Below are 25,106 nucleotides of genomic sequence, written 5' to 3'. Positions count from 1 at the left end.
TACATGTCTGTAATATATGTAAGTGGCGATTCTAAAACTGGGCTATTGGCAGGGAGCAATAAAAGTTTTTATTATTTTAAATTCTTTCTACACACACTAGCAGAACTCTCTGAGGCTTAGTGATTGGTATAAGGTCACATAGCTTGGACATGGCTTCATACCTTGGAAAGTATGTTTCTTTCTTTCATGCTTAAGTCAATTTTAATAATTTAAGTTTTACGTTCAGTAGAATTTTACCTAAAATCTTTGCAAGTAATTTCTAAAGTTAATTAAAACATGGTTTCCAAGTGCATTAAAACTTAGACAAGTCTTTATTTCACAGCCACAAATCTATTTCTCTCTTTCTCTGTCTCTCCCTTTCTTGCTCTTCCTCTCTTTCTCTCTCTCCCCCTTTAATTATCATTTATCAGCAAATAATAATTACACATATGTTTTCAATTGACAACCGACAGGGGGATTGATGTTTTTTAATACTATAGAAAAATCTCAGAATCATAGAGTCATCCTCTAGTGATGTCTGTTTTAGCGTGTCTGTATCTGTATACCATCATTAATCAGCACTGGCACCCACCACCCCATTATGTTTCCTTACTCAGCCCTCTTTGCCTATCAGCTTGCTCAACCTAACCAGAGTTGAACTAAAGAAGTCACTATTAGCTTGAAAAATACCCCCCCCCACCGCCAGGTAGAAACAACTCCAGGTCAGAGCGTATGATTGGTGGGGCAACAGGAGCTGAATTTCAGCCCCACTTGCCCTTCATCCTAACTCTACAATAAACAACCTACACACTCATATATGTTACTGGGGAGGGATAGAGTGTTTGTCAAATAAATGTTTAGTGAACATCTATGTTTGTGTAGAGCTTTATGGTGTACAAACCCCCTTTTAAACATATACTGATGTATTCAGTTCACATAACCACATGAGTTATGCAGGAAAGGTTCTCTTTACATATTACATGTTAGGAAATGAGGCTGTTAGAGGAAGTTTCAGCAGTAATGAGTCAACTACATGAAAGAGTCGAATGAAAATGGCAGGCTTACAATAAAATGAACACACTTGAGAAAAGAATTAATGAATTAAAAAATAAACCAAGAAAAGTTACCCAAATTAATGCACAAAGAAAAACAAATGAAAAACACATGGGCCTTTTAAAAACTGTGGGACAATATCAAACCATTGAATACATGTAGACTTAGAATGCCGAAAGAAAAGAAAAGGAAGTAAAGAACATACTGAAAGTTAATAGTTAAGGATGTTTCAAAAATGAATGAAAAATTAACAGATCCAAAAAGTTCAGAGAATCTCAATCAGAATAAATACATAATGCACTTATATACATATCTTATACACATCGAGTTAAACGGATGAAAATCAGAAACATTACATTTAAAAAGCAAAATAAATATCAAAAGAGTTTTTACAGACAGTTTGGACTTCAGAAGAAAAAGCAAGATATTAAAGTATAGAAAGGAAAGTTTAAAAATCCAGAATTCTATAGATAGAAATGAAGTAACTTTTAAAATACAATGAAGAAGTATAATAAATTGTGAACCTATAAATAAAGAAAAAACATTCAGTTAGCCCCAAAACATTAGAAAAAAAGAAAAACACATAGCTGAGATGAATATAAAATAACAAGCAAGGTGATAAATTAAAATGCTACCATAACAATAATGGCATTGAGCACAAACTATCTAAACACCAACTAAAATGTAGAGGTGGTAAAGTTGAATAAAAAAGCAATGCCAAACTATTTTCTGTCTACAAAGAAATATAAACACATATTGATAAAATAAGATGGAAAAAGATGTACCAAGAAATGCTAATTAAAGGGTAACTGTAATAGCCATATTAGAATAATGAATATCATGAACAAACAGTAACACTGCTATATGGGGATAAATGGATTAATTTATTAAGAAAGTATGGCAATCACAAATATGTATATGTATAGTTATAAAGTTTCAAAATATACAATAAAGATGGCAGAACTGAAAGGAATCAGAGATAAATCTGCAAATAAGGCTAGAGATTTAACACTCTTTTCTCAACAGCTTAAAAAAAAGCCAAAAAAAGAGAAAGAAAGAAGGAAAGATAGAAAGAGAAAAAGAGGAAGGAAGGAAGGGAGATGAAAGAAAGAAAGAAAGAAAGAAAGAAAGAAAGAAAGAAAGAAAGAAAGAAAGGAAGGAAGAAAGAAAGAGAGAATTAGAAAGAAAGAGAGAGAGAATTAGGACACTTAAGACTCAAAAAAAAAATTATCAACTAATGTGACCTAACTCATAAAATCTTTCAGACCATAATAGCAGAATATATAGTCTTTTCAACTACAAATAGAATATTCACCAAGATAGGTTTGTGTTTGTGTATATATTGGGGGCAATAAAATAAGTGTCAAAAATTTTAAACAGATTAAAACCGTACAAACATCTATTTTCACAATAAAATTACATTTGAAATCAATAAAAGGCTATCTATAAAATCCCCATATGTGTGTAAGTTGAACAACCTAATTCTTTACAATCCACTAATCAAAGAAAAAAATCAGAGGGTAAATTAGAAGATATGTGAAGTTAAATGGAAATGAAAGCATATCAAATCAAAGTTTATAAAATACAGATAAAGCAGCCCTTAGAGGCAAATTTTTAGTATTAGTGCTCATATGAGAAAAAAGTCACAAATTTATGATTTAAGTTTCTGTCTTATGAAACTAGAAACAAATTTAACCAAGAGAAAGTCTAAGAAAGAAAACACTGAAGATAAGATGACATTAAATAAAAGTATTAAATAAAACCATAAAAACAATAGAGAAAAATCAGCACAAAAGCTAATGCTTGAAAGAACCAATAAAATTAATAAGCCTCTGTCCAGATTGATCATGAAAACTAGAAATAAGACCCTAAAAACCAATTTCAAGAATTAAAAAAGGGACATGATTGAAGATCCTACAGATAGTAAGATGATTACATAGATATTTTATGGACGTATTTTTCAGCAATCTTGATAACCAGTACTAAATGGACAGATTCTTTGAATGAAACCAATTATTAACATTCAGCTACAAAGTGAATTTGTAGTTAAAAACCTTCCCATAGGCTCAAATAACTTCACTGTGAATCATCCAACAGTTAAAGAAATTAAGCCAATGCCACACAAACTTTCTCAGAAAATAGAGGAAATATTTCTCATGCCAATTAATGAAATACTATTATCCTGATACCCAAAGCAGGCATTAAGAGAAAATAAATCCAGATAAAACACTCTTTTAAGTATATGTTGGTATACTTAATTAAATTTTAAGATATTAAGCCCAGAAACACATACATCATGACCGAGTGAAGTTCACCCCAGGAACATAAATTTGAGTCAATATTCATAAGTCAATCTATTTAATTCTTCATTTAAACACAGTGAAAAGAACACACACACACACACACACACACACACACACACACACACAGAATGGCAAAATGTAAACCCAACTTCCATTCCCATCAGTGGATGGATATATGAAGAAACTGGGTATGCATAAACAATAAAATACTATTTAGCCTGAAAAGAGGAGATCCTCTCATTTGCAATGGGATGCATGAAACTGGAGGATGTTATGCTAAATGAAATAAGCCAGGCACAGAAAGACAAACCTTGTACAACATCACTTACATGGGGGACCTACAAAGCTGAGCTCATGGATGTGGAGAGCAGGGGGTGGTTACCTGGGGCTGGGATGGGAGAGCAGGATGTGCATAGATGTTGGCCAGTGGATATGAATTTCGGTTAGGTTGGAGGAATAAGTTTAAGAGATCAATTTTATGTAGTTCAAGAGATCTATTTTTTTTTAACTGGCTACAGTTAATAATAATTTATAAGTCTTTCTCAATATCCATGGGAAATTTGCTCCAGGACCACCTGCAAATACCAAAATCCACAAGTGTCCCTTATATAAAATAGCATAGTATTTTTTATCTGTAGTTGGTTGAATCCACAAGTGAAGAACTCACAAATACATGTGATTGACTATATTGTAATCTTGAAAATTACCAAAAGAGTATAGATTTTAAGTATTCTCACCACAAAAAAATTGTATAACTCCACAATGCATATGTATTTCAAAACACTGTTGTACATTGTAAAGGTATGTAATATTTATCTATCAATCTAAAATGTATATATAAATTAACAGCCAGGTGTGGTGGCGCACGCTTGTAATCCCAGCATTCGGGAGGCTGAGACAGAAGGATCGTGGTTCACAGACAGCCTCAGCTACTTAGGTCCTTTGCAACTCAGTGAGACCCTGTTTCAAAATAAAGAATAAAAGTAGGGATGAGGGTGTAGCTGGGAGGTAGAATGCCCCTGGGTTCAATCCCCAGCACCACAAAAAGAGGTATACATAAATACACAACTCTAAAGGGCGAATGATGAATAAGCACCCTTGGCGTGGTCAGAGTATATGCAACAGAAAAAGGCAACAGATTTTAACCAAGTAGAAAATAAAACCTACAGGAAACAAAGATACACTAGCATCCCAGTGTATGGGCAATGCACAATCCGTGATGAAAGATGTAATCAAAGATACTATAGAAGAAAAGAGCCATGTCTGCAGATTCCTCGGCTCTCCTTCAGCTTTGTTAACTAGCGAGACCCTGTTCCAAAACAAAAATAATAAAATATGGCTGGGCTGTAGCTCAAAGATCAGAGATAGAATGCCCCTGGACTCAATCGCCAGTTACAAAATATATGTGATTGATTGATTGATTGATTGATTGATTGATTTTGTAGTACTGGGGATGGAACCCGGGGCATTCTACCTCCAACCTACACCTCCAGCCCTATTTTTTATTCTTTATTTTGAAACAGGGTCTCACTAGGTTGCAGAGGGCCTAAGAAGCTGAGGCTGGCCGCAAACCGTGATCCTTGTCTCATACTCTCAAGTAATGGGATTACAAGCATCTGCCACCATGCTCAGCCCCAGGCATTTCTTATGTAGTATAAACCCTGAGAATTTTATCCTCAGGTTGATCCTTCAAAGGAAGTAGCCAGGCAAACCCTTGGTCATCATCCCTTCTTTCTTTCCCTTCTCCTTCTTCTTCCTCTCCTTTCTCCTTTCCTTTCCTCTCTCTTCTGCCCCTCCCCCTCTTCATTACCACCATGATTATTATTGTCTTCATTTTCTTTGCCAGAGAAATAAAAGGGGGTAGGAATTTTTCTACAACAGGCTAATTTAGTTATGAGTCAAAGATTTTAAAAGAACTATGAAATGTGGTATTGCCCAGGGCCCTCCCTCTACCCTAATTAGGGACGAAAAATTACAGGATTGCATGCCCCCAAAAGAGAAGACCATCTATAATTAGAGACGCTGCCTGCAGCGAGCTGCCACCGTGGAAGCACTGTTGACACACAAGGTCGTGAAGCCGTTTCCCAGCCAGTGAAGAAGGACCATAGCAGCCGTGCGAACCTGCTAAACGCATCTGTCAGTGAGACGAGCCAGCACAACTACCTTTACATGTATTTTTATGTGCCATCAAGTTCATAAATGGAGCTTCGAACCCTGAGTGTGCTGTTTTAATACGAGGACCTCACAATCTGGAACATTTCCCAAATATTTGGGATTGGAATGTATTGGTAATGCCACTTCGTTTTCTCTTTCTTTCTTTCTCCCTTCCTTCCTTTTTTCTGTTTCTCTCTCTCTCTCTCTCTTTCTTTCTTTCTTCCTCACTATAAAGTTTCTTCTCCACATGACTCATATTGTAAACTTTGACAATATAAAAAGCAGTTTTACTACATTTTTAATTTGACACTTCATACTATTTAAAGGTTCAAATGCATTCTGGGTCCTGAAAGGAAAAAAGTCATAAAAAGATGTAACAGTTGGAAAGAGAAAGAGAGGGAGAGAGAGACATAGAGAGATAGAGGATGATGATGATAGATAGATAGATGATAGATAGATAGACAGACAGACAGACAGACAGACAGACAGACAGATAGATAGACAGACAGACTTCAGAATATGTGGCTATCCAAAATCAGTTTTGGAACTTCCTCATTATTCTATGCTCCATTTATAAAAAAAATAATGTGCATTCACCCGTTGTGTTCAGTTGTCTTAGAAATCTAGTGTACTGGAGAAAGTTTTAAGATCATGTTAGCAAAGATGTTTGCTTTAAAGTAATGTTCTTATATATTTAAAATCCATTATATTGAAATATACTAATTTGGAGACATGCATTTTACTTAAAAATTATATCATTATAGCCAGGCGTGGTGGCACATGCTTGTAATCCCAGTACTTGGGAGGCTGAGACAGGAGGATCGCAGGTTCGCAGCCAGCCTCAGTGAGGCCCTCCATATCTTAGTGAGATCCTGTTTCAAAATAAAGAATAAAAAATAGGGCTGGGAGTGTAGCTGGGGGATAGAATGCCCCTGGGTTCAATCTCCAGTACCATCAAAAAAAAGAAAAAAGAAAAAAATTACATCCTTATGACTTTTAAATTTGATGTATTCATTATAGGCTCCCTTTTATATCTCCAAAAAAGTTTTCAATAAAATGGATATTTTAAAGCAATTAAACAAACAAAAATTATGCATTTGTTGAATGCCAAGGACTGTACATAAATGAACTCTCTAGCATGATACCCTATATTCTACTTATCTCCATTTTACAGATAGAAATATTGAAGTTCAGAGGACTTAACAACTCGCCTGAGCCCACAGAGCCAGTAAGCAAGGCAGCTGGACCTCACGCTTAGCCCCGCAAGATCCCAGAGTCCTTAGCGCTCCCGTGCACTCAGGGACTTCTCAACACAGGTAAAAGCAACACAACTGCCAATCTGCTCCACTGCATCGTTTGGAAACAAATTTTAAATATTTTAAATAATTTAATATCTTTGAGACACTCTGGTTGTTGTCAAATAAATGATGGAATACTGTTCCATGTATTTTATGAACACCACCCTTAAGAAAAAAATAAATTAAAAAGCTGGAGCGAGGTGAGTGTGGTGGCACACACTTGTAATCCCAGTACTTGGGAGGCTGAGACAGGAGGGTCACAGGTTCAAAGCCAGCCTCAGCAACCTCGTAAGGCTCACATCAACTTAATGATACCTTGTTTTCAGTTATAATAAGAAGAACATAGGGCTGGGTGTGTAGCTCAGAGATGGAATGCCCTTGGGTCCAATCCCCAGAAACACACACACACACACACACACACACACACACACACAGCATGAGTGACTTCAACCTTAGGCTTCATTAAGTTTCTTTTTAAAAATGCCCAGCAATTTCTATAATCCTATATTTTTCATAAAATATAACAATATAGTTTATTTTTAGTACTAGGAATGGAACCCAGGGGTATTCTACCTCTAAGTTACACCCCTAGCCCTACTTTTTATTCCTTTGCTTTTAAACAGGGTCTCACTGAGTTGCAAAGGGCCTCACTAAGTAGCTGAGGCTGTCTGTGAACTGGGATCCTTCGTCTCAGCCTCCCAAGTACTGGGATTACAAGAGTGTGTCATCATGCCCGGCAACAATATAATTTTATAAATATTTTTGTAAATGTAAAAATTTCATTATTTAAAACTATCAATGAGAGTAGAACTAATTTATATGAGTATTATCAGTGTGAAGACTGCCAATTACCTGATTTCTGCCTTTTTAATCGTTTGAAATTGTTGCCTTAGGAATTATGGCAGTGATTTTCTAGTAACAGTAATGCTGGATTCCATGGATGGTGTTATCTTAACATAACCTTATTATATGTTTTTAAGCTTCAGGATTATTTTTAGAAGATAAAGCCACATACATTGTGACTTTTACAGTGGGCCTCTTCCTCTGTAAGGAACTGTCCTTGACGAGGGACCCATTTGGCTGTGACGTCACGTTGTGGGGATCTCTTTAGATACTACTATGTAAGGAACCAGGATGCATATCCAACCTAAAATTCAAGCGTATGTATTCACTCACCAAAGCCTTGCCTATTTCTACAAACTCTTTAATGGACTGATTTCACTTACAAATTTCTAATAATTTTTATATTTCTATTTCACTACAAGGTAGTAAGGTTAAATAATTACCTTATAGCCAGATACTGAGTGACTTTTGACCCAAGTTTAACTGCAAAGCCTATGCAGTTTTTGATCCTTGTATTCCCAGACCTTCTGTTCTAGGTTACTAAATTCAGGGTATATTTTGAATGTATTTTTTTATCTAGTAAGTTCACAATATCACCTTTACTTTTATGTACCTCTTTCTCTGAAAAATGCCAATGATTTAAAAAATTAGTTAAAAGTTTCAGACTCAACGTTTTACCCATATTAAATAATAAAGTAATTCACATGAGTTGAAGATGGGAAATGGAAAAATGTAGACATAGGATACAACTTGCTTAAAATACTAATTGAGCCATGTGTGGTGGTACACTCCTGTGAATCCAGTACTTATGAGACTGAGACAGGAGGGTCGAAGGTTTTTTGAAGCCTGCCTCAGCAATTTAATGAGGATGTCTGCAATTTAGTGAGACTGTGTTTCCAAATAATAAAATGAAAAGGGCTGAGGATGTAGCTCAGAGATAGAATGCCCCTGGGTTCAATCCCTGGTACCACAAAATAAAATAAAAATCAGTAAAATAAAATATTAATTGCTTTTATTTCAACCCAGCAATGTTGGATTTAAATCATGACATATTTTCTTTTGTCCACTAAGGCTTTTTTTTGTTGTTAATTTAAAAAGTGTCTTATTGTCTTTTAGAAAAAAAAAAAGTGGAGTTGATTAATTTTAATTAGAAGTAGGCTTTTGCTCTAAGACTATGTAAAAAGAATTCCTTTTTTTAAGTTGACTTTGTTTCTGCTCAATTTTTTAAGTTATAATGTTTAGGAGATCTAAAGCAAATTACTTACTTTTGGTGGAGGATCATTTTTTCAATAGAAAACAAAACGTATCCCATGGAGGTCCGTGATATAGAAAAGACAGTGCTTAAGTATGGGGAAAGCTCAGGTTCAGTTAAGACGTAGAGGACAAGATGGTAAACAACTTCAACATGGTGGTCATCAGGCCAGCAAGCCCATGGCTCAGCCATTTAACATTTCTTTTTAACTAGTAAAGCTCAATAATACCAGACAATATGTCTCAATGGATTTATAAATGTCACCAGCTTTGGAATGTGACATTTTTGTTGTTGTTTTTTCTTCAAACAATGTGTTCTGATGTTCATTTCTCTTTTACTATCTGTGTTTACGTCTCATTAAGCCATACAGGAAATCCGCTTCTTGTTTATATTACTGTGCCCTGGGAAAAGACAGAGACAGAAATGACATTTTTTCTAAAACAATTTCACATTTTTCGGTCTCTTATTATAACTTCCAAACAAGTATCTTTGCAAAGATTTTTAAAAGTTCCGTCACTTCAAAAGAGTAGTCTTTTAACCAATTTGAATCCCTTTTTAAAAAAAAAAAACTAATTGAAGGAATCAAAGCCATATTGGATAATTTCACTTAATTTTAGAACAGTTTTGTAAGAAATTTTTATTTCATACTTTATTCAGGGGAAAACTAGAACAGAATTCCAGCAGAAGTAAAGAGAAGAAAAGGACACATAATTTTTCTGATCAACTATATAATTATTAAAGCATCTTTCATCTAAAATATTGCCCTTTTCTCTATATAATACAGCTGTCTCTCTCTCTCTCTCTCTCTCTCTCTCTCTCTCTCTCTCTCTCTCTCTCACTCTCTCTCTCTCTTCTATATATGTATCTATCTTTAAAAAAATCTTTGGAAAAATACTACTTCCTACTATCTCGCTGTTCACTTTTACTTGGCTCTAGTCTTTCATTTTTCTGTTCCCACATCTTTATTTTTTGTACTTTTATTGGTGCATATTATAGTCACTATAAATAGTCATATTTAGCATGCTTTTATGTGTTTATGCATTTACATTTTTTACTTTTTCTTTATTTACTCTTGCATTTGCCCTCGTTTAGTATAATTTAAGCCCCATGAAGAGAGGGCCTTTGTCTTTTCTTGACCTTGAACACTTGAGCTTAAAATATTGTCTATAAAAAAAAGAAAAAGCCTTCATATTCTTGAAGTAGTTGAACTCAATCAAGGTAAAAGCTGCTCGTCTTACCAAAATAAAAATACTTTATCATCATTTTCAATCACTGGGTTGCAACTCTTATTTTCGTCTTGTTCAATAGATATCAAAGTAGAGTCTTGCAAGCAAGAAAAAATAGCATCTATTATAGGTGCAAGTCATTTGAAGGAAATACAAAAGACAGAATCACATTAGAAATCCATAAGAATTCTAATTTCACACACACACACACACACACACACACACACACACACACACACACACTGCGTAGTCAGCCATGGAAGTTTATGTAACATAAATCTTCCTAAAACTCAGCCAGTTTTGTTCTCTTCGAGATGAATAATGTGTTAGCAATATAATAGAGGGATTTGGTGCCACGTAAACCAAGAATTCAGAATGCAAACCATTGGACCCACAGGATAGGTTTGTTTTATCTGAGCTTGGAAGAAAAGGACCTATGAAAACAAACCAATTTGCTTCCAATCCAAATTATCAACTGGAGAGATTCTTCAACAGAATACCAGAAACAGATGTGAATGCCTTTCCTCCATGACTGCAAGCCAGTAAGTGATTCCTTGCCATTTTATCCCTTTATGATAAAACCTCAAGCTCCCATCCACACCAAGAGAGAGGAAACCCCAGAAGAAATATGATACTATCTGGTACATGTTTTTTTCATCTTCATTGTAGATACTGGATATGTTACCAGCTCACTTAGCTATGTGTTTTACACTGGCAATGTTTTTAGGATATTGTCTCATTAAGACTTACTTCCATTAGTCCACAAAACCTTGCTCTCTGAGGTTTGAAAAGTCGACACATTAGGCATTCTTCCACTTTTAAAAGGAAAAGGTCTCATGTAGCTAAGATTATAAGGACAAAAATATCTAAATTTTCTTCTGATAATGATTTTCTTTCCTGTAGTCTCTATTTTCTAGGAGAAGTACATATGCTAGCTTTTGGATCATTAGAATTCAGAGCATGGTAAGCTCTAAGTGACAGTGTTTGGCCTGGTCTCAAACTATTCTCTGGGTTTCTGCACCGTCATGTGCCACTCAGAACTCAACACCATTAACACAACTGGAAACATCTGCTGGACAAAGATCTCCAATTTGTGTAAGAGAACAGCCAAATATTCTCCATACCTCACTATTAGCAAACCAAAACTTATCACTGCTGTTCAAATGTAAAGTCAGGAGACTATTTGAGACTCTCATAGATCAGGGGAGCTTGCCAGTAGGTTCTAGTATTCTTTATAGAAATTCAGATTTTTTTTAAACCATGCTATTCGCTTACATTTACAACGATTTGCCTACTTGGGTGGGCCCCTCTCTGAAGATAAATGCATAGAGACATATCTCCTCCAAAAGAAGAGGTTGTAGGCTTCAAACTTATGCAAAATGTCCTAGATCTTTATGAACTTAAGCTCAACCACAGATGTTCTGGAATGTGGAAAAGGCCTGTGTTTAAAAAACCTAGGGGTAAAATGATCACAGTTTAAAACTAAACGGAATCATTTTCAACAACTCTCTTGCCCTGCTTTCAGCAGTTCATCCCCTGCGTACTCCATCCTTCAGAAATAAGATGATTTTTTAAAAATCTTTAGGTAATAAGGGATATTTCGATGGCATATTAAACCTAAAATCATTTCTTGAGAGGAATTTTAAAAGGCTGATATTTGCCCAAGGTATAGAATTTACCATCTTAGAGTATCTTTAATTATTAAGACACTTGTGCTGGTCAGTTTTCTGTTACTGTTACAAATACCTGAGATAAGCAATGTATAGAGAGAAAAGGTTTCTTTTGGCTTATGGATATGGAGGTTTCTGTTCATGGCTGCTTGACTGACTCTACTACTTTGGGCTTGTGGTGACAATCATGGCAGAGCTATTTACCTCATGGAGTGGAAGCAAAAGAGAAAGAAACTGGAGTTCCACAGTTCCCTTTGAAGAAATACCCCCAAAGACCTAATTCCACTAGCGCCCACCTCTTCAAGTTTCTACCACCTTCCAGTAACACCAAGCTGGAGACCAAGGCTCCAACATTTTATAGACTGATATTTCAATTTCATACTCTTTTAAGGTCTTATAAAATCTATGTTCTAGTTTATGAGATCAAGAACATTCAAAAGGAAAACATGGTAATCCTTCTTACAAAGTTCTTGAAAAACTATGTTACACATGAATGCCTAAGATTCTGTGTGAGTGGATGACCACCCCGCACCCACACCCTCTACATAAAACCACGCAACAGTCCACTCTTGACAAGATCAATGCTTCCCGATGTTAGCCGCAGAAAAGTGGTGTCCTTTGACTGTACAGAATTTATAGACAATAATTTATTTACCATTCGGGGCAGCTGGCCCTTGTAACCAAGTGGCACTTATAGTTACTGTTCCATGATTGATCAGTCAACGCCGGGACTAGTACTATGAATTACTGATGGCAACTGAATCCAAAGCTAAAACATCATGAGATATATACACGTCAATCTGGGCTGCTCCTTTAACTCCCTGTTAAAAGGTAATGTCAACATAGAACATCATGTCTCTATGCACTCTATTTTGAATTCTCTATGGCCTCCCTGGATGGTTGGAAACCTATTATGGAGTAGGTACACACACACACACACACACACACACACACACACACACAACATGAGAAGTAAAAAAAAATATTTAAATTGTTTGTAAATTGTCTGTCTCTTTCATTATATGTCACAGGATGATTAATGTAGAAAAGCCCCCAAACTTCTCTGGTTCTGAATTGTTCATTAGAATAAGGCAAAGTAGTGGAATATAGTTAGCTTTTTCAAAAGCTCGATTTTTTTCTAATATCCAACACCTTACTTTTAGGCAACAAAATGTCATTTCAATTGAGAAACAAGAAAGATAATAGGTAGTAGACTTGTGTTTAATGTTATGCTTTACGACATAAAATAGCTTTCTATTTTTTTTATACTGGGAATCGAATCCAGGGGCATTCTACCTCTTACTTAGGTCCCTAGCCCTATTTTATTTTGAAACAAGATCTTGCTACGTTGCCGAGGATCTCACTAAGTTGCTGAGACTGGCCTTGAACATCCTCCTGTCCCAGCCTCCCAAGTACTGAGATTACAGGTCTGTGCCACCATGCCCGGCCTATTTAATAGTAACTTAACTTCTCTAACTTTCAAATTGCTTATCCTTAAATGTAAGAATAATTTCCCTGTCAACTCCATAGAGGTGTTGTTGAGAGTCAATTAACATAACAAATACATAATAATAATGTAAGTGAAAATAAATAATTTAATATATAGTTTTCAGTTATCATTGTCATCGTGAAAATCCATTGGCCATGTGTGATAAGCAAAGGAAAGCACGGAACTAGTTCTGATAAAAAATAAAAAAAAAGAAGAAGCAGAGTAGAGTAGATACAGCTCCATTCTTGATCATTTTTAGGGTAATTTCAATCTGAAAAGGCTTCCTGGAGGCTCTGCAATCAACGTTGGGGAAGTGCCACTGCTCAGAGCAGGCGTGATGGCTTCAAGGTTACTCCGCAGATCCACAGCACTGGCGGTGCTGGTTCTGAGGGCCCAGGGCCCCAGTGGAGTGGCGGCGGTGCTCCGTGGCTTTTAGAGGTGGTGTTTCTACGGAGGATGAGCCGGCAACTGGACTGGAGAGGGAGGTCATGATGGCTGCACCTATACAATATCCTACCCTCAAAGGCAGCTTCAGGCACCAAGGAAGAGCCTAATTTAGTCCCATCCATCACCAGCAAGCAAACTGTGGGCTGCATCCGCGAAGAAGGCAACAGCGCCATCATCTGGTTCTGAGTTCACAAAGGTGAGATCCAGAGCTGCCCACACTGTGGGACCCTTTACAAGCTGGTGACCCCCATCGACCTTGCCCACTGAGCCCCTTAACTGACTTCTCCAGAATGTGCTGTAAAGTTTTTCTCTCTTGTACAGGCTGGCTGTTGCGTTGGCTCCTCCCATTAAAACAAAAAAAAGACTGTTGGAAATACATCTACAGAGATAGGAGAGGGTGTGCTGCTACACCAAGTAGAAACACAGGTGTAAAGACGAAGATAAATCAGCACAATTTCGGGGGAGGATGGCGCACTCTGTCTCAGCTGAGGGGGAAACTGAGCGTCTTAAGTGGGAGGAGGTACATTTCAATACATCAGGAAAAGCCTATTTGTGATGGGCAGAAAAAGCCGAACAAGAACAATTATATTTACCTTTGCCTTGAAAAAACAATAGGGAGCCTGGCCAGTTCTTACGGGGAAGAGGAAAGGAGTGATTTGTACAAAAGTGACAGCTACAGTTTATTATCCTGGGCGTGGGTCTCCTAAGAGAATAATAACCTGTGGACATCTTTCACTTTTAAGAGATGGGATGCAAAATGTATCCCAAAAAATGTATAAGAGTGGATCTAAAAATTAACTGTCCCAAGAATACAAAGGGAGCTGAGTGTGTTGGCACACTCCTGTAACCCTAGAACCTGGGAGGCTGAGACAGGAGGATCATCACAGGTTCAAGGCCAGTCTCAGCAACATAGTGAATCCTTCAGTTTCAAAATAAAAAGGGGTAGGGATATAACTCAGAGGTAGAATCCTCCTGAATTCAATCCCCAGTACTGCTCACACACATATGAATACAAAGAGAGCAGAGAATTTTCAGAAGAGCTTCGAACATTAATATATTTTCTAAATTCAGACTTTTTTTTTTTTTTTTTTTTTTTGGTGGTGGTGGTGGTACTGGGGTTCCTGGAAGCCCTTTTACCTCCGGGATACACTCCCGCGGGCTACACACCTATTTTTTACTTTTTTATGTGGAAACAGGGTCTCCTAAGCCAGCGCGGCTGGCTTTGAACCTGCGCGATCCTCCTGTCTCCACCTCCCAAGCGCGAGGATTACAAGCGTGCGCCACCACGCCCAGCTAAATTCAGACTCTTAAGAATGTATCTTTATACATTCTTAATGTATCAATATTTATTGGACCTCACAAAATTATTACAAGGGTATGACCTAACCAAAGATTCTGAGCTTATTGTTGTTAATAAACTGAGTTAAAAGATGTACTTCTATTGTTTGGGGTTCATTCTTGGCATTATTTAAAGAAAAAAGCATGGTACTAAAATATTTAACCTAGAGCTATAGTTTGTAGGAAGTGAAAGGAAATGATCTAAACAAAGGTATCCCACTGTTTTCATAAGATTAGATGCAGTTCTGAGTCGCGCTGTTTCATTTGATTGGATGGTTTGATTATATTTAGAGGAAATAGCTGTGGGCACCCATGGGAGACACAGGAACTGATGGGTAAAACAGCATCCCACTCCTCCTGCCGCAAAACTCTCTGATGACACAAGTTAAAGGTTTTCCAAGATACTGACCACTTCAGTTCTCCCAGCAGAAGGTGAATGGGCAGGAGGATGGAGCCTATAGTGGGTCACCTTAGCATCAAGAAACTTCCCTACCCACCCCAAAGTACTAAACAAAAATTACTATTTTCCATATGTTTCATTCAAAAGGGTAGTACTTGGCAATTTATATTTGAGAAACACACCGAACAACTTCAAAAGCCCATATTTGAACGAGAATCATAAAATGCCAATGAAATAAACACTTATTCCATTTTTTTACAAACACCTGGATATTCTGAATGTCTATCAGCAACAGGTAACTGAGCTCTGCCGTTCAGTCCTCCATGTCTATAGACACCAAATGCCACACAGTGGAAAGAGCTCTTCCTGTCACTCCACAGAATGAAAGCAACAGGTCCATTGGCCAAATACTCCTTGGACAAGGACTTCCTTATTTGGAGTCCTCGTGAGAAGGGTGAAGCTATGAGTTGTTTTCCGAACACAAGCTTGTATCCTGAAAACGTAGAACGCTTATGAATAATGATTACATCACAAGAGCCCATTTTCCATCTCTTCCGCCATGAAGCTGTGTGGTCACGCCTTGTAACTGATGTTTTCATTGAAGAATAATCTAATTTCCGAGTGAAAAATCATATTGATGTGACCTAGAGACATTTCTGTTTTGTCACAACAGCATTTAATTTGAGCTGAAATTAGCCAGAATTACACCATGTTCTTGGCAGACCGTAGGCTCAAAAATTATCGCCATGGTAACGTGTGTATTCTATCAACAATTTTCTCTTTCCTATTTTTAAGGTCTCATTCTATCAATAATTCTGAAATGGGTGGAAAAATTGGAACACCAACCTGTTGCTCTAAGGTATTTGTAACTGGGTTTAAATGGCTTATATGGTTTTAAACATATATAAAATATATGTGTATTTTAAACAGATATTATATATATATATATATATATATTACCTTTATTTAAAGAAACATTTACTGGCTTATTAGGCCAGATCAACTGTGCAGATGTAGTGAGCGCTTCCAGAGATGTTTTATATGACCAAGTGCTAAAATTCATCTTCTTTTTACCATTTCTTTCATCACCTTCTAAGAAATTATATGTTCATTCCAAGAAGTTAGGTCTCAACTGACCATGGAAAGGTAATTTATAAAAGTTTGCTTCTTTCAGCTAAGAGAAATCAGAGAGGAAATACTTCAAGTCCATAGTCTCAAAGAGGCCTTAGTTCTTGACATCAGCAATTGGAAGAGAAATCTCTCCTGATCACATATATGAAGCAGCTCTAACGGGCCCTTCGTAGGTTGAAAGCAGTCCGTTTCCTGCCCTCATTAACTAGGGTTACTGAATGTTTGCACAACTAACAATATGCGCAGGGATGGATTTGGAAAAAAATGATAATTACATTTATTAAAATACCACAGATTGATGTGTGGAGGGAGAATATTGAGAAAGAAGATAGTTTTACATGGTAGACATTTCATTTATGATCATTGGATTTTTTTAAAAACATCACCTGTTGGCTCTCCTGGAAAAGGAGTCTGAGTTCTATTATGCCAAACACAAGTGCTCATGGGTAAAAGGCAAAGAAAGGATGATGTCAGAGGGCGGAAAATAATGTCAAAAAACTCTAACTGGGAGAATTGAAATGCTCTCATGTGGAGAAGCGGCATATCTTGTGAAGACCATGTGTAGACGCTTAGGTTTCTCTGCGTCTAATACACTTCAGCTTGATAGCATTAGGAATGAAGAAAGATTGCTTTGCAGAGAAAGACTGCATTTAATTAATCATGCTCAAGGCACAGCACACGAACAATGAACTTTTCAAAGATGTTAGCTTTATCTTTATGTTTTTGTCACTGTCCGTAGATTAATGATCTAGAAAGCTAAACAGTACATGGAAAGCCATTTGTTTTTGAGTTTGACTTGAGCTGCTGGACTGACTCTGTGTTGGTATTTTCACTTACAACAACATATTTTTTGTACTCTATTGGCCTCATTGGAAATAATTTTTGTTTGTTTCCCTCTGTGCTTGTTATCTTTCTGGTTGCTTGTGTCTCATTCCATGAAGTTTATAGCAGCGCGGACAGTGACCCATATTTTATTTCCTTTAGTAGACTTCTTCTTCATTCTTTGATAAACAGTCATTCATAACTGGTGGGAAATTTTGACACAGAGAGACAGCACTTTTCTTGTTGTGTAAACTATGACTTTTGGGGGGATAGCACTCACTTATTCAATAACAGTTTAATTAATAAGTATGCTATAATAGATAATGTGGATGTCAATAGATAGATATACATAAGCAGAACAGACATCATTTCTGTCCACTGAGATAGATACCAAATAAACACAGGGCAACGTTCCTAATGAGGAATATTAAAAGTGTTATTAAACAGAGGACAGGGTTAGAGAGTAAGAGGACGGGATGCTATTTAGATTGGGGAACTAGGAAAGGTCTCCTTAAAATATAATTTGATGCCTGAAGATCAGATGAAGTTGGACAAAGAAAAAGAGAGTGTAATGCTAGTTGGTAAATAGTGTGTAGGGTGGGGAGAGGGTGGGCAGGAATCAGTCTGCCTGATAATGACTTAGGGGGTAACAGTGACAGACAGAGTCAATAAAATGGGCAGGGGTCAGAGTCAGAAGGGCCCATGAATTTTATTTTTCTAGCAATTGAACCCAGGGATGTTCTACCTCCAAGCTACACCCCTAGTCTCCCCCCTTTTTTTTATTCATTATATTTTGTTTTGGGGGTCTTTTTTTTTTTGCGGTACTGGGGATGAAACCGAGGGGCATTCTACCTCTGAGCTACACCCCCAGCCCTATTTTTTAGTCTTTTATTTTTGAAACAGGGTGTCACTGAGTTGCAAAGGGCCTCGCTAAGTAGCTGAGGTTGTCCACTAACCATGATCCTCCTGTCTCTGCCTCCTGAATCCTGGGATTACAGGCCTGCGCCAGGGACTCTTAGCCCTTTTTATTGCTGCTTTAAGACAGGGTCTTGCTAGGTTGCTGAGAGTCTTGGTAAGCTAAGGCTGATCTCCAACCTGCGGTCCTCCTGTCTCAGCCTCCCAAGCACTGGGATTACAGGCGTGTGCCACCTGGGCCCATTGGGTTTTAGCCAAAGGACAATGTGGCACAACTGGAGAATCTCAAGAGTGGCATATGTGATATGTTTTCAAAAACCATTCTGTCTGCAGTGTCTGGTGGATGCCTATCATCCCAGCACCTTGAGAGGCACAGGCAGGAAGATAGCAACACCAAGGTCAGCCTGGACAACTTACTGAGAATTCATCTCAAAATAAAGAACTAGAAGGGCTGGGGATGTGGCTCAGTGGGTCCAATCTCTAGTACCTCAACAATTACAAGAGTAGCAACCAAACTCACTCTCTCGACTCTCTGAAGAATAGAGTATAGGTTAGAGGGAAGCTACAAAGAAACTTAGAAGATAAAATCTAAGCAAGATATTACAGAGAATTTGATTAGAGACAAGACAGTGAAGACGAAAGCTAGCAAATTTGAGATATCTTATGTAGATAAATCAAGAGGACTTGAGGAGACAATAAGTCCGGGGAGTTCAGTCTAAGGTTTCTTGCAATGATGGTGACACCCATGACAACCCTTAGTCATCTCTGCCTCCCGGTATTCACACCTCCCCCTGCAATCCCCTCCCTCGCTCTAACAGAACTGGTCTGTGCGGTTAATAGAAGAGGGTGGGATTGCACATAACTCCCTAGCTTGAATCACTTGCCATGGGGAAAGGAGCCCGAGAGAGGTCCACATGGCAGACCGCTGCGGATTCCTGCCAACAGTCCCGTGAGGAAGAGAGGCCTCTTGCAAAAATCTATGGGGCTGGCCATCTTGGAGGCAAATCTCCCAGCCCTCTGCAAGCCTTCAGGTGACACCCTGATGGCCATCACCTGAGCGATCCCAGCGGCTAAGCTGCTTCAGAACTCTGTATCCACCAAAGCTGTAACATAGCAATAGATAAGGAATGCATTTGCCTAAATGACTGGACGTAGTAGTCACTAAGTTTCTAAAGGTTGGGAAAGAATAGGTTTGTAGGAAAAGATCAAGAGCTAGGGTTTTTTAGATTTATTTAAGTTCAATTTATTTTTAATTGACAAGTAAGAACATAAACATTGTACACTTAATAAAGTACCATGGAAGCTAGGTGTGGTGGGACACAATTGTAATCCCAGCACTCCAGAGGTGGAGACTGGAGGATCACGGTTCATGGACAGCCTGAGCTACTTAGCGAGGCCCTTTGCAACTCAGTGAGACCCTGTTTCAAAAATAAAAAGACTAAAAAATAGGGCTGGGGGTGTATTTCAGAGGTACAAAGCCTCTGGGTTCCATTTCTGGTACCGCAAAAAAAAAATAGAAAATAAAAAGTATCATAGGAAGTTTGTTATAACATGCACAATATGTATATATAACATAAATATATATAAATATATTATATACAATATATGCATATATATTATAAATATATATACTGTATAATTATTTTTTTATGTGGGTCTGGGGATGGACCCAGGGGCATTCAACCTCCGAGCTACACCCCCTGCCTTATTTTTTATTCTTTATTTTGAAACAGGGTCTCACTGAGTTGCAAAGGCCCTCACTAAGTAGCTGAGGCTGTCCGCGAACCACGATCCTCTGGTCTCAGCCTCCCAAATGCTGGTATTACAAGCATGCGCCACCACACCCGGCTTGTATAATCTTAAATCAGGTTAAACCTATTTATCTCTTCAAACACTATGTTGTTGTTGTTGTTGTTATTGTTGTTGTTGTTGTTGTTGTTGTTGGAACTGGGGATTGAACCCAGAGCTGTTCTACTTTCAAGCAACAACTCAAGCCCTACCTATTTTATGTTTTATTTTGAAACAGGGTTTTGTTAAGTTGGTGAGGGTTTCACTAAGTTTCTGAGACTGGCTTTGAACCAGTAATCCTCCTGTCTCAGCCTCCCAAGTACTGTGATTGCAGGTGTGAGCCACAACTCCTGGTCATTTATCCTTCCTTTTTTTTTTTTTTCTTTTCTTTTTTCTTTTTTTTTTTTTTTTTTTTTCGGTACTGGGGATGGAACCCAGGGGCATTGCACCTCCAAGCTACACACCCAGTCCTATTTTTAGTCTTTTTATTTTTTGAAACAGAGTTTCACTGAGTTGCAAAGAGTCTCACTAAGTAGCTGGGGCTCTCCACAAACTGTGATCCCCCAGTCTCCACCTCCCAAATGCTGGGATTACAAGTGTATGACACCATGCCCGGCCCACTTACTCTTTCTTTCTTTCTTTCTTTCTTTCTTTCTTTCTTTCTTTCTTTCTTTCTCTTTCTTTCATTCTTTCTCCTTTCTTTCTTTCTCCCTTTCTTCCTTCCTTTCTTTCTTTTTTCTTTCTTTTTTTGTACTGGAGATGGAACCCAGGGGCTTTCTACCTCCAGGTACACTTCCAGACCTATTTTATATTTTTTATTTCAAAACAGAATCTCACTAAGTTGCTGAGAGCCTCACTAAGTGGCTGAAGCTGGCTTCAAACCTACGCAATCCTCCTGTCTCAGCCTCCCAAGTACTGGGGTTGCAAGCGTGCGCCACCACACCCGACTTATCCTTTCTTTATGACAAAAACAAACTCCTTTTTTTCTAGCCTTTTCAAACATACGTTACATAATTGTCTTCTGTATTCTCTCTGCTTTGCAGTGGTAGCACACCAGAACTCCTTACTTCTAGAAGAGTTAGATCCATATATGCAGAACTCCACGTTCCTTGAAATATTCTAAAGTTGCTGTCATGTAGAGGACAGAACAAATGAACATAGGATTTAGAAGTGTGATACAAGCTAAGGATATAAATTGGGGATTCTAAGCTTATAGATGATGATTTATCAGAATAGATGTGAGCTGGCCGTGGTGGTGCACGCTTGCAATCCTACTACTTGCTTGGGAGGCTGAGACAAGAGGATCGCAGGTTTGCAGCCAGTCTCAGCTACTTAGTGAGGTCCTCCTCAACTTAGTGAGACCCTGTTTCAAAATAAAGAATAAAAAATAAGGCTGAGGGTGTAGCTCAGAGGTAGAATGCCCTTGGGTTCTATCCTTCTATCCCCAGTATCGCAAAAAATAAATTAATTAATTAATAAAATAAAATAAAATAAAATAAAGGAGATAATTTTTTTAAAAAAAGAATAAATGCGACCACTAAGGAAGGGTCCAACCATATTCTGAAAAAACAGGGCCAAGGAATCCCTGAATGCCCTTGTCTTGACACTTGCATTTCTTTGGCACCACTTTTGCCCAGTTGACCTCCTTCTTATGGCAGCCGCTGTCATGGTAACTCACCCCATGCACTCTTCTTCTACAGCCTTGGCAAGGTTGCAGCTGGAGGAGGCTGCTCGTGGCCCACGCTGGAGCTTCTCTGAGGAGCTGCTGCCGGGACGCTCTCTGGAGCCACTCAGCGCTCCTCCGTGCATGACGTGGACGTGAAGAGCAGCGATTGTCCATCAGGTCACTGTGGGAGATCAAGGTGCGATGGGCAAATGCATCCTCTCTCCGTCCCCAGGCAGACATTTCTAGGATGCATCTCAAAAGGTCCTCAATCGTTCCTTCAGGATCTAGACTGATCGCCCAAATAGAGGCTGAGTTGTTTCTGCATTGGCGTTCCCTCTTCTGCTCTGACTCCCCAACCCTCAGATCACTGCCTAAATAAGGTCTTTGTCTGTAAACTTTTATCTTTTGGGGAAACCCAGGCTAAGAAAGCCGGATAGAAAGGGACCAACTGAGAGCAGTAAGTAGATGTGAAGGAAGTCACAGTGATGAGAAAACCCAAAAGACGAGTGTTCTGAATGTTAAGAGAAAATGAGGGTCGTCTGTGTTGTAGGGTGCTTATAGAACTAGTCAAACAGAGGAAGCTTCTCATCAGTTTGTTTGTTTGTTTGTTTGTTTGTTTGTTTTGGGATTGAACTCAGGAGCATTCTACTTCTGAGCTATAACCCCAGCCCTGTTTTATTTTTTATTTTGAAACAGAATCTCTCTAAGCTAAGGGTCTTGCTAAATTGATAAGGCTGTCCTCGAACCTGTGATCCTTCTGTTTCGGCCTCCCAAATACTGGGATTATGGGCGTGTGCTACTATGCTTAACTAGCACTCTACTTTTTCATTTAATTTTCACATCGCCCTTCACAGCAATTTGATATGGTAGGCAAGGCAGATGTTACTAATCTCAAGGGCCAGGTAAGGTTAGCATGTCTAGAAAATTAAGTAATGTGTCCAAGTTCATGCATGAAGGGTGGACATGTTCTCACTCTAGATCGATTACTTCACAAGCCAGTACTTATTCCATGGTTGCAAAAATCAATTTCCATGAGTAAAGATATAGGTCCTCATTTACAACCTAACCGAGGACGTACATTGGCAATACGTAAATAGTTCAAATTCTAGAAGTTCTTTGAAGAATTTTATATTGGCAAAACTGGGAGATTTTTTTAAAGGACTTGGTTCTGACTAAATAATCATAACATGTTATGAGCTGGAACTATGTTACAGCTACTAAAAAGACACCTAATAAAAACTGTAGGAAAACAAAAGAAAAGCTTCTATTTTTACTGAAGATTGAGGTCATGTCATGTGAGATTTGCTTCCCCCTCCACTATCCTAAAAATCTTCTGGTCTGAATAAAACAGTGAGATAAATGCAAATTTGGAGTTAAGAGGCATTGCTGGGACATGAGAATGCCCACTAAATAACATCCTTTTATCCCGCCTGAGTTTTGAATATTTGAAAGAAGAGCCAGTCTTTGGAGATGAGATTACCAACTCTATACAAGAGCTGTATTAAAGAAGATGGATGAAAAAAGGCAACCAGTCGGTTTTTCCATTTAATATTCTCACCATCCTAGATGTAGGCCTTCTGAAAATATTCATTGGCAATATCAGTACGGCTGCATAGAACTGCTTGGATAAGGCAGAAGAGAGAGGAAATCTCCAGTAAGTACAGCCTTTTGACATATTTTCCTTCCCAATAAAAAAATGTTACTAATAAAGCTGGGCGTGGTGGTGCACGCTTGTAATCCCAGCATTTGGGAGGCTGAGACAGGAGGATTGTGGTTCACAGACAGCCTCAGCTACTTAGTGAGGTCCTTGGCAACTTAGTGAAACCCTGTTTCAAAATAAAGATTGAGTAGGGCTGGGGGTGCAGCTCAGAGGTAGAATGCCCCTGAGTTCCATTCAAAGTATTGCAAAAAAAATTGTTACTAATAGATGCCATGTCCCAATAGAGGGACAAGGGGACCAGGAGGGATGGGAGACAAGAAGCTGGAAGGATCACTGTGTGGAAGGGCATTTCTTTTCAAAGTAACCCAACAACTGGCTGAGGGCTCTGGGTTTATTCTAGGGTTCCATCCTGCAAAGAGAATGTGGGGCTAGACAGAAACTCATGGCTGGAGAGGTGGTTTCTACTACCTAGGATACAGGTGGTGTCCTAGGTAGCCCCTAAAGGGTGTAACATTTGGGATGCACACAATTCCACACACAGAGACTCACACATGATGATCTTGAAGCCACCAGGGGAATATATATTCTGTCTTTTACTAAGTGGCTTGCCACCAAGCCCAGTGTGTCCCAGGATGGGTTTCCTGCATGATATTAAACCTTGCCTGACATGAGACCACTATTTTCCATCCCGCAAAGCACACCAGTATGAAAGAACCATGTCTGCTAAGCCCTTCTTTCAGTTAATCAGTTCCAATACTCCAAAACAGGCTCTGATGTAATCTGGGCTAAACCTTTGTTTCTCAAGACAAGATCTTTAACACGTTTTTTTCTTTAAAGAAAGAAGTCTTTTATTTGGTTCTAGAAAATATAGAGTGTACTTCGAAACAAATATGCCATGAAATTATCATAAAAGGTGGTTGTGAGGCAGATGTGTGGGAAATAAAAGAACAAATACTCAAAATAAAGCTAGCCATGGGGAGAAAAGTTTACTTTTCTCCTTTCATGATTAATAGTAAAGCCTATGTAGATTGGAGATATAGCCTGTTGCTTTATCTGTGCAATCAAATACAAACTAAGTAAAACATTTTTGTAGAATCTGTACTGTTGTTCCTTAGACTTCACAAGCAAAATTTCATCTCCAAAGAATATATGTTATTATCATTTTGAGGCTAATAACATGTTCAAGATCTCTAAAATGTTAATAACAAAATTTAGAATATACTTCATAGTTTTACCTTTCCTTCCTCTGACTGCATCGCAAAGCATCCTGTGTAGACTGCAAACAATAATCTAGGTTAAAAACCTGGAAGAAGCTCACACCAATGAATGCCTAAATGTGAATAAGAGGAAAAATATCAGTATCAACCTGCAAACCAATAAAAATTGGAATTATTGTGGAGCAGCTGTTCCTGGGACTATTCCCTGCCTTTTGAATTTTAACATTCAGAAATATCATTACTGTATTTTAAGTCTCCTATAGTTGACTGATGAACTATGTTTATTAACAACATTGTGTTTCAACACATAAAAATTTTCCCACACATATACACTAAAACGGTTGTTTTCTGTTGGTAACAGTTGATATATTCTGCTTCCATGACTCCCCCCCCCCTTTTACTTATAATAAATGTCTTTTTCTGAGAGCTGTCTTCCAGTAAGTATCTGATAAAGA

The 25,106-nt window shown here is 38.1% G+C and overlaps 1 pseudogene across 1 annotated transcript; it reads left to right on the top strand.

Moving 5' to 3' along the window:
• Nucleotides 1–13,604: 13,604 nt before the first annotated feature.
• On the top strand, nt 13,605–13,981 carry LOC308263876 (cytochrome c oxidase subunit 5B, mitochondrial-like; annotated as a pseudogene). Its single transcript has one exon. The product of its transcript is annotated as a cytochrome c oxidase subunit 5B, mitochondrial-like (transcript).
• The last annotated feature ends 11,125 nt before the right edge of the window (nt 13,982–25,106 follow it).

Source organism: Muscardinus avellanarius, assembly GCF_963383645.1.
Source record: "Muscardinus avellanarius genome assembly, chromosome: 6".
Taxonomy (NCBI): Eukaryota; Metazoa; Chordata; class Mammalia; order Rodentia; family Gliridae; genus Muscardinus; species Muscardinus avellanarius.
Note: the sequence above shows the minus strand (reverse complement) of the source record. Positions and strands in the feature narration are given on the sequence as shown.